The sequence below is a fragment of the Stegostoma tigrinum genome, chromosome 1, assembly GCF_030684315.1.
Source record: "Stegostoma tigrinum isolate sSteTig4 chromosome 1, sSteTig4.hap1, whole genome shotgun sequence".
Lineage (NCBI taxonomy): Eukaryota > Metazoa > Chordata > Chondrichthyes > Orectolobiformes > Stegostomatidae > Stegostoma > Stegostoma tigrinum.
Genome location: NC_081354.1, coordinates 127,233,722 through 127,244,057, shown reverse-complemented (window position 1 = coordinate 127,244,057; position 10,336 = coordinate 127,233,722).

Here is a 10,336-nt window from a genome sequence, read left to right as displayed (position 1 = left end):
GTACCTGCATTTACCACTTTCTTGGCAGTTCATTCCACATACAAACCACCCCTTGTGTGAAAGAGCTACCTCTCAAGTCGCTTCTAAATCTTTCTCCTCTCACCTAAAAGTATGCCTTCTAGTTTTAAACTCACTTATCAGAGGGAAAATACTTTTGCTATTCACCTTATCTTTGCCCCTCATGATTTTATAAACCTCGATATCCTATGCTCCAGTGAGAAAAGTCCCAGCCCATCCAGCATCTCCTCATAACTCAAACACTCCAGTGCAGCAACATTCTGGTCAATCTTTTCTGAGCGCTGTCAAATTTAATAATATCCTTCCTATAGCAGGGTGACCAGAACTATACACAGTACTCCAAAAATGGCCTCACCATTGTCTGTTACAAACTCAATATGGCAGGCCAACTCTCAAACCCAATAACTGAGCAATGAAAATAAAATGTGAGGCTGGATGAACACAGCAGGCCAAGCAGCATCTCAGGAGCACAAAAGCTGACGTTTCGGGCCTAGACCCTTCATCAGAGAGGGGGATGGGGGGAGGGAACTGGAATAAATAGGGAGAGGGGGAGGCGGACCAAAGATGGAGAGTAAAGAAGATAGGTGGAGAGGGTGTAGGTGGGGAGGTAGGGAGGGGATAGGTCAGTCCAGGGAAGACGGACAGGTCAAGGAGGTGGGATGAGGTTAGTAGGTAGCTGGGGGTGCGGCTTGGGGTGGGAGGAAGGGATGGGTGAGAGGAAGAACCGGTTAGGGAGGCAGAGACAGGTTGGACTGGTTTTGGGATGCAGTGGGTGGGGGGGAAGAGCTGGGCTGGTTGTGTGGTGCAGTGGGGGGAGGGGATGAACTGGGCTGGTTTAGGGATGCAGTGGGGGAAGGGGAGATTTAGAACGCCCTTGACCGCGTCTCCCGCATCTCCCGCGACACATCCCTCACACCCCGCCCCCGCCACAACCGCCCCAAGAGGATCCCCCTCGTTCTCACACACCACCCTACCAACCTCCGGATACAACGCATTATCCTCCGACACTTCCGCCATTTACAATCCGACCCCACCACCCAAGACATTTTTCCATCCCCTCCCCTGTCTGCCTTCCGGAGAGACCACTCTCTCCGTGACTCCCTTGTTCGCTCCACACTGCCCTCCTACCCCACCACACCCGGCACCTTCCCCTGCAACCGCAGGAAATGCTACACTTGTCCCCACACCTCCTCCCTCACCCCCATCCCAGGCCCCAAGATGACATTCCACATTAAGCAGAGGTTCACCTGCACATCTGCCAATGTGGTATACTGCATCCACTGTACCCGGTGCGGCTTCCTCTACATTGGGGAAACCAAGCGGAGGCTTGGGGACCGCTTTGCAGAACACCTCCGCTCAGTTCGCAACAAACAACTGCACCTCCCAGTCGCAAACCATTTCCACTCCCCCTCCCATTCTCTTGATGACATGTCCATCATGGGTCTCCTGCACTGCCACAATGATGCCACCCGAAGGTTGCAGGAACAGCAACTCATATTCCGCCTGGGAACCCTGCAGCCATATGGTATCAATGTGGACTTCACCAGTTTCAAAATCTCCCCTTCCCCCACTGCATCCCTAAACCAGCCCAGTTCATCCCCTCCCCCCACTGCACCACACAACCAGCCCAGCTTTTCCCCCCCACCCACTGCATCCCAAAACCAGTCCAACCTGTCTCTGCCTCCCTAACCGGTTCTTCCTCTCACCCATCCCTTCCTCCCACCCCAAGCCGCACCCCCAGCTACCTACTAACCTCATCCCACCTCCTTGACCTGTCCGTCTTCCCTGGACTGACCTATCCCCTCCCTACCTCCCCACCTACACCCTCTCCACCTATCTTCTTTACTCTCCATCTTCGGTCCGCCTCCCCCTCTCTCCCTATTTATTCCAGTTCCCTCCCCCCATCCCCCTCTCTGATGAAGGGTCTAGGCCCGAAACGTCAGCTTTTGTGCTCCTGAGATGCTGCTTGGCCTGCTGTGTTCATCCAGCCTCACATTTTATTATCTTGGAATCTCCAGCATCTGCAGTTCCCATTATCAACTGAGCAATGAAGGCAAGTATGCTAAAGGCCTTTTTAACTATCCTGTCTAGTTATGATGCAACTTTGAAAGAACTGTGTATTTGAACCCCTAGGTTCACACCTAGTCAATACCTATTCAATGGACTGGTCCTGTGAGCACAAAGTGGCAAACAGAACTCAATGTAAAAGGAACATATTTGGAAGGGGAAGCATGGTAATGGGAATATGTATTACTTGGTAAGACATTGAGAAATGCAAAGGTACAGAGTGACTCATTTTGATCAGAAGAACAAGGGGTGGCAGTACAAAGTAAATGATATTCTAAATAGGGTCTAAAAGCAAAGGAACACAGGGAGATACTCACACACATACAACTCAAAGGTAACAGAGCAGATTAAGAAAATGTTTAGATACATAAACACAGACATAGAAGCAGGAGAAGGCTTTTGGTCATTTGGGTCTACTCTGCCATTCAACATGATCATGGCCAATCTTCTATCTCAATGACATACTCCCACTCTTTCCCATATTCCTTAACACCTTTAGCTTCTCGAAATATATATATTTCTTTCTGGAGTATTTTCAGAAATTTTGCTTCCACAGCCTCTGGGAAAAAGAATTCCACAGGTTCACCACCATTCTGATGACGCTTATACTCATCTTCCTTGCTACTATACTGAAAGCCTCTTGCAATGAAGGCAAAAATACCATTTGTCTCCTTCGGTACTCTCTAGATTGGCATGCCTCCTTTTATTAATCGGTGTACACAGATTCCAGGTCCTTTTGCACATCAAATTTCCTAATCTACACCATGAAAATAATGCTCTATTATTCTCATTTCTTCCCAAAGTGGACAACTTCACATACCTCCGATAACTGTGTCTGGCTTCCATGTGCCTGCGCATTCAACTTGTCTAAATAGCCTTGAAGCTCTTTACCTCCTCCTCACCACTTATAATCCATCTAGTTTTATGTCATCGGATAACTTTCAAATATTACATTTGATTCCTTTATCCATGAAAGCATTCAGGGTCACTGATATTATCAATAAGAAGACAAGGCTGAAGCATTTGCATTCATCTTCAGCCAGGCGTGCTAATTGGAATATCCAGCTCACCCTCCAGCTGAAGTCCTCAGCAGCATAGATGCCAATCTCACTCAGCTCCTCATGATATGGAGAATTGGCTGAAGGCACTGTTTACTGCAAAAGCCTCAGGCACTATCATATTCTAGTAATAATGCTGAAGACACGTGTTCAAGACCTTGCCATGCTCCTATCCAAGTTATTCTTGCACAGTTACTAGATTAGCATCCACATGGCGATATGGACAATTTTCCAGGTAATTTCTGTCCAAAGAAAGCAAGACAAATCTATTTTAACTAATTACCACCCTATTAACCTATTAGAACATAGAACATAGAACAGTACAGCACAGTACAGGCTCTTCGACCCACAATGTTGTGCCGAAGTTTACCCTAATCCCAGGGTTTACCTAGCCTCCACCCTACCTTATACTATCATCCGTATGCCTATCTAACAGCCACTTAAATGCCTCTAATGAGGCCGATACATTACCCTCTCCAGCAATGCATTCTACGTCCCTACCACTCTCTGAATAAAGAACCTACCTCTGACGTCTCCCCGATATCTACCTCCACTCACTTTAAAACTAGTCACCTCTCATCCTTTGTCATTCCAAAGAGAAAAGCCCTGGCTCTTTCAGCTTTTTCTTGTAAGACCATCCTTCCATTCCAGGCAACATCCTGGTAAATTTCCTCTGTACCTTTTCCAACGCTTCCACATCTTTCTTGTAATGAGGGGTGACCAGAAATGGACACAATACTCCAGATGTGGCCGAACTAGGCTTTTGTACAGCTGGAGAATAAGTTCACGGCTCTTGAACCCAATGCCTCTATTAATGAAAGCTGACACACCACACGCCTTCTTAACAACTCTATCCACCTAGGTGGCAGCTCTCAGGGAACTGTGGATATGATCCCCGAGATCCCTCTGCTCCTCCACACTGCCAAGAATCTTTCCGTTAACCCTGCATTCTGCTTTCAAGTTTGTTCTTCCAAAATGAATCACCTCACACTTTTCAGGGTTAAAATCCACTTGCCACTTCTCAGCTCAGTTCTGCATCCTATCAATGTCCCTTTGTAACCTAGAACAGCCCTCCACACTGTCCACAATGCGACTCACCTTTACATCATCCACGAGCTTACTAATCCACCCTTCCACTCCTTCATCCAAACCATTCACAAAAATCACAAATAGAAGAGGACCCAGAACAGAACCTTGTGGTACACCACTTGTAACTGAGCACCATGTTGAATTTGAGATAACAAGGTGTAGCGCTGGATGAACACAGCAGGCCAAGCAGCATCAGAGGAGCAGGAAAGGCTGATGTTTCGGGCCTAGACCATTCTTCAGACATGGGGGAGGAGAAGGGGGCTCTGAAATAAATAGGGAGAGGGGGGAGGCAGATAGAAGATGGATTGAGTGGAGAGGAGACAAACAAGTCAAAGAGACGGGGATGGAGCCAGTAAAGCTGAGTGTAGGTGGGGAGTTAGGGCGGAGATATGTCAGTCTGGGGAGGATGGACAGGTTAAGGGGGCAGAATGAGGTTAGTAGTCAGGAGATGGGGGTGGGACTTGAGGTGGGAGGAAGGACAGATTAGGAAGGCGGCACAAGCTGGGCTGGTTTTGGGATGAGGTCGGGGGAGGGGAGATTTTGAAGCTTGTGAAGTCCACATTGATAACAATGGGCTGCAGGGTTCCCAAGCAGAATATGAGTTGCTGTTCCTGCAACCTTCAGGTGGCATCGTTGTGGCACTGCAGGAGCCCCAGGATGGACATGTCGTCTGAGGAATGGGAGGGCGTGTTGAAATGGTTCACGACTGGGAGGTGAAGTTATTTAGGCCGAACTGAGTGTAAGTGTTCTTGTTGAATATTTTCTGTCCACTTACCACCCTTTGTGTTCTTAGGGTGAGCCAATTTTGAATCCAATCTGCAACAATTCCCCCCTCCCCCATGCCTCCTTACATTCTGCATGAGCCTACCATGGGGAACCTTATCAAACACCTTACTTAAACCCATATATACCACATCGACTGCTCTACCTTCATTCACATGTTTGGCCAGCTCTTCAAAGAATTCCATCAGGTTTGTGAGGCATGATCTACCCCTCACAAATCCATGCTGAGTATCACAAATCAAACTATGCCTTTCCAAGTGATCGTAAATCCTGTATCTCAGAGCCCTTTCCAATAATTTGCTCACCACTGGTGTAAGACTAACTGGCCTGTAATTTCCGGGGTTATCCCTGTTCCCTTTTTTGAACAAGGGAATGATGTTTGCCTCTCTCCAATCTTCTGATACTATACCCTTGGACAGTGAGGACAAAAAGATCATTTCCAAAGACCCTGCAATCTCTTTCCTCGCTTCCCATAGAATTCTTGGATGAATCCCATCAGGCCTGGGGGACTTACCTATCTTCAACTTCCTCAAAATTCCTAGTATATCTTCCTTACTAACATCGACCTCCTCTAGCCTACCAGCCTGTTTCACACAATCCTCCTTTCCACCTAGGACCCTCTCAGTTGTGAATACCGAAGAAAAGTTTCATTAAGGACCCCTCCTACCTCTTTAGGCACCGTGCACAAATTCCCTTTACAATCCTTGATCAGCCCGACCCTTTCTCCGGTCATTCTCTTATTCCTCATGTGCGTGTAAAAAGCCTTGGAGTCTTCCTTGATCCTAACTGCTAAGGTTTTCTCATGCCCCTTATAGCTCTCCTGAGCCCTTTCTTCAGCTCGTTGCTGAATAACGTGTATCCCTCTAGAGCTTTTTCTGTTCCTTGCTTCCTAAACCTTATGTAAGCATCCTTCTTCCGCTTAACCAGTCGTCCAGCCTCTCTTGAGAACCAAGGCTCCCTCCCTCGCCCGTATCTTCCCTGCCTGCTTGGGACAAACTTATCAGAGCACACAGTATGCATTCCTTAAACAATCTCCACATTTCAATAGTGCTCTTCTCGTACAGCATCTGTTCTCATTTTATGTCACCCAGTTCTTGCCGAACAGAATTTTAATTACCCTTCCCCTACTTATAAACCTTACCCTGCAGCATGTATCTATCCTTCTCCATGACTATTATAAAAGTAACAGAGTTATGATCGCTACTGCCAAAGTGCTCTCCTACCAACAGGTAACACTTGGCCCGGTTCATTGCAAAGCACCAAATCCAAAGTGGCTTCTCCTCCTGTTGGTCTATCTACATACTGTGTCAGGAATCCTTCCTGAACGCACTGGACAAAATCTGCTCCATCTAAACCATCACAACTCCCAACTGCTCCTCCACTTCTTAGGGGGTCTGTAAAAAAACCCCAACAAAGTGGCTGCCCCTTTCTTGTTCCTGACCTCAACCCAAACTGACTCAGTAGACATAACGTTCTTGAACTACCTTTCAGTAGCTGCTGCTCTAGCCCTGACTAGCAATGCCACTCCCCCGCCTCTTTTTCCACCCTCCCTATTTCTTTTAAAGCATCTAAATCCCGGAACTTCCAACAACCATTACTGTCCCTGAGTTATCCAAGCTTCTGTAATGGCCACAACATTGTAGTTCCAAGTACTGACTCATGCTCTAAGTTCATCTGGCTTATTTCTGATACTTCTAGCATTGATGTATTCACACCTCAAACCATCTCTGTGTATGCTCCATCGACCACATTTTTTTATTAACCTCACTCCCTGTTGTGTCTGTTAGAAGGCTGACTACCTCATCCTCTGAAATACAAATCTGTTCCCCACCCCCTGCCAATCTAGTTTAAACCATCCCGTATAGCTTGTGCAAACGTCCCTCCCAGGATATTCGTGCCCTTTCGGTTTGGGCACAACCCATCCTTACTGTATGGGTCCCACATTCCCCAGAATTCCTAATCTGTCCTTCCTCCCACCTCAAGTCCCACCCCCATCTCCTGACTACTAACCTCATTCTGCCCCCTTAACCTGTCCATCCTCCCCAGACTGACATATCTCCGCCCTAACTCCCCACCTACACTCAGCTTTACTGGCTCCATCCCCGTCTCTTTGACTTGTTTGTCTCCTCTCCACTCAATCCATCTTCTATCTGCCTCCCCCCTCTCCCTATTTATTTCAGAGCCCCCTTCTCCTCCCCCATGTCTGAAGAATGGTCTAGGCCCGAAACATCAGCCTTTCCTGCTCCTCTGATGCTGCTTGGCCTGCTGTGTTCATCCAGCGCTACACCTTGTTATCTCAAATTCAACATGGTGCTCCAATTATCCACATAAATAGAAGCCCTCCCTACTACACCAGTCCTGTAGCCATGTGTTTAGCTGCACTCTCCCTATTTGTTACCTCGTTATCAAGTAGCACTGGTAGTAATCCAGAGGTAACTACCCTGTTTGGCCTGGACTTCAGCTTCCAACCTAACTCCCAGTATTCGTTTTTCACATTGTCAGTCCTTTGTCTACCTATGTCATTGGTATTGATGTGTACCATGACTGGTGGTTGCTCACCCTCCCCCTTAAGGGTCTTGAAGACATGATCCGAGACATCATGGACCCTGGTACCCGGGAAGCAACATACCATCCATTCATCTCATTCATGACCACAGAACCGCCTGTCTGTGCCTCTTACTAATGAACCCCCACTACATTTGCTCTCCTATTCTCCATCCTTTCCTTCTGTGCAAACAGGGCTAGGCTCAGTGCCAGAGACCTGTCTGCTATTGCCTTCCCCTTGTAGGTCATCACCCTCAACAGTATCCAAAGCGGTATATTTATTATTGAGGGGAACGCCCACAGGGGATCCCTGCACTGTCTGCCTGTTCCCTTTCCCCCACCTGACAGGCACCCAGCTACCTTTATCCAGTACCTTGGATGCGACCACTTCCTTATAACTCCTCTCTATCACTCCCTCAGCCTCCCGAATGATCCGGAGGTCATCCAGCTCCAGCTCCAGTTCCGTAACATGCTTTTTGAGGAGCTGAAGTTAGGTACACTTCTTGCAGGTGAAGTCAGAGGGGGCACCAGCAGTGACCCTTACCTTCCACATTCTGCAAGAGGAGCATCAACTGCCCAAGCTTCCATTCCTTCTACTCTAGAATTCCATAAGTAAAAAAAAGCCTTACCTTATCAACCCTCCACAAAGTCTTTTTTCTGGCTACAGGAGGAGGATGGGTGGAAAACACTACATGTGTAGTGCTTCAGGATGAGCCAATGCCGAATACATTAGTTCCTTCTGGGCTTGTATTCTCTCTACACACCCACTGCTCCACACAAAATCATTAGCAAAATAACAGCTAGAGTCAGCAAACACTGATACTTGCAGAGCAATAATGTGCATATTAATGCATAATTTGAGTTGGAGTCATAGAGTCTTAGAGTCCCACAGCATGGAGACAGGCCATTTGGCACAAACGGGTCCATGCTGGCCAAAATGTCCATCCATGCTAAGCCCATTTCCCTGCACTTGGCCCATATCTTTCTAAACCTTTCCTTTTATGGATGCATCCAAATGTCTTTTAAATGTTATTAATGTACCTGCCTCAACCACTTCTGCAGGCAGCACTTTCTCATGTGTACCACCCTCTGTGTTAAAAAATGTGCCCCTCAAGTTCCTGTGTATTCTTTCCCCTCTTACCTTAAACTGATGCCCTCTGGTCCTCGAGTCCCCAACCCTGGGAAAAAGACTGAGTGCATTTACCGTATCCATGCCTCTCATGATCTTATACACTTCTATGAGATTCCGCACCACCATCCCCTCATTCTCCTATGCTGTAAAGCAAAAAGTGCTATCTTATTCAACCTCACCCCAACCTAGTCCCTTGAGTCCTGGAAACATCCTTGTAAATTTCTTCTAGATAACAAAGTGTGGGGCTGGATTTACACAGCAGGCCAAGCAGCATCTGAGGAGCATCAGATGTTGCTTGGCCTGTTGTGTTCATCCAGCTCCACACTTTGTTATCTCGGATTCTCCAGCATCTGCAGTTCCCATTATAGAACATGGAACATAGAACATAGAACAGTACAGCACAGAACAGGCCCTTCAGCCCACAATGTTGTGCCGACGATTGATCCTCATGTATGCACCCTCAAATTTCTGTGACCATATGCATGTCCAGCAGTCTCTTAAATGTCCCCAATGACCTTGCTTCCACAACTGCTGCTGGCAACGCATTCCATGCTCTCACAACTCTCTGTGTAAAGAACCCGCCTCTGACATCCCCTCTATACTTTCCTCCAACCAGCTTAAAACTATGACCCCTCGTGTTAGCCATTTCTGCCCTGGGAAATAGTCTCTGGCTATCAACTCTATCTATGCCTCTCATTATCTTGTATACCTCAATTAGGTCCCCTTTCCTCCTCCTTTTCTACAATGAAAAGAGTCCGAGCTCAGTCAACCTCTCTTCATAAGATAAGCCCTCCAGTCCAGGCAGCATCCTGGTAAACCTCCTCTGAACCCTGTCCAAAGCATCCACATCTTTCCTATAATAGGGTGACCAGAACTGGACGCAGTATTCCAAGTGCGATCTAACCAAAGTTTTATAGAGCTGCAACAAGATCTCACAACTCTTAAACTCAATCCCCCTGTTAATGAAAGCCAAAACACCATATGCTTTCTTAACAACCCTGACCACTTGGGTGGCTATTTTAAGGGACCTATGTATCTGCACACCAAGATCCCTCTGTAAGTTTCTTCTGCACTCTTTCCAGTTTAATAACATCCTTCCTTTAGCAAGATGAACAAAACTGAACACAATACTCCAAATGCGGCCCCACCAATGTCCTGTACAAATGCAACATAACTCCACAAATTCTAGTCTCAATGCCCTAAATGATAAATGCCAGTGTATCAAAAACCTTCTTCACTGCCCTGTCTAGCTGTGGCAACTCCATCTTCAGAGAACCGTGCACCTGAACTCTGAGGTCCCTCTGTTCCACTACACTCCTTGAGGCCCTACCATTCATCATGAAATTCCTACCTTGATTTGAGTTTCCAAAGTGCAATATCTCACACTTATCTATATTAAACTCCATTTGCCATTTATTGGCCCACTTCCCAACTGATCAAGATGCTGCTGCAATTTCTGATAACCTTCCTCACTGTCCACAATACCACTTATTTTAGTGTCATCCTCAAACGTACTAATAATTTCTTGTACATTCTCATCCAAATCATTGATATAGATAACAAACAGCAATGGGCCCAGCAACAACCCCTGAGATACATCACTAGTCACAGGCCTCCAGTCTGACAAGCATCCTTTCATTATTAA